Raw genomic sequence first — 619 nt, forward strand, 5'->3', positions numbered from 1 at the left:
CAAATATATAAAGAATCATATAATTCAATTTTAGCAATAAATTAAAGAGGTAACGAATAGTGAGGGGGTATGAAGGAAATGTTTGAATATAACGCGGAATTTATTTTATGAGAAGGTGCGTGCATTGTGTATTATGGTGGCGTAGACTACTGTACTCTCACTCTCCACTACGCACTTTAAAGTAAAAGAGGTACTCACCAATTTACCATGCTATGATGATGATTTTGCAGTAGAGAAAGTAAACAATTTCTGATCAACTATTGCATGCAAATGATGCAAGCTAAGTGATAGGGGTAGAGTATATGTATATATATACACACACATATTCTTAGTAAGTATGTTATATTTGAATTTTAATTTCTGATATTTTAAGGATCCATGAGAAGGTACGTGACCTAACCAATGTGAGCGTTGCATCCTCAAACCTCATCAAACCCTTTGTCTTTTGCATTGGAATTAAATGGCTCGTGATATCTTCATGCGCTTCATTAAATTTGATCAAATTTGATCAAGGATAAAGGATGATAATATAGACACCAATATATATATATATAACGTCTCATAGGATGAATATAATTTGATGTATATTATTAATCTTATATATAGTATTTGGTGTAAC

The sequence above is a fragment of the Arachis ipaensis genome, chromosome B05 (genome assembly GCF_000816755.2).
Source record: "Arachis ipaensis cultivar K30076 chromosome B05, Araip1.1, whole genome shotgun sequence".
Classification (NCBI taxonomy): domain Eukaryota; kingdom Viridiplantae; phylum Streptophyta; class Magnoliopsida; order Fabales; family Fabaceae; genus Arachis; species Arachis ipaensis.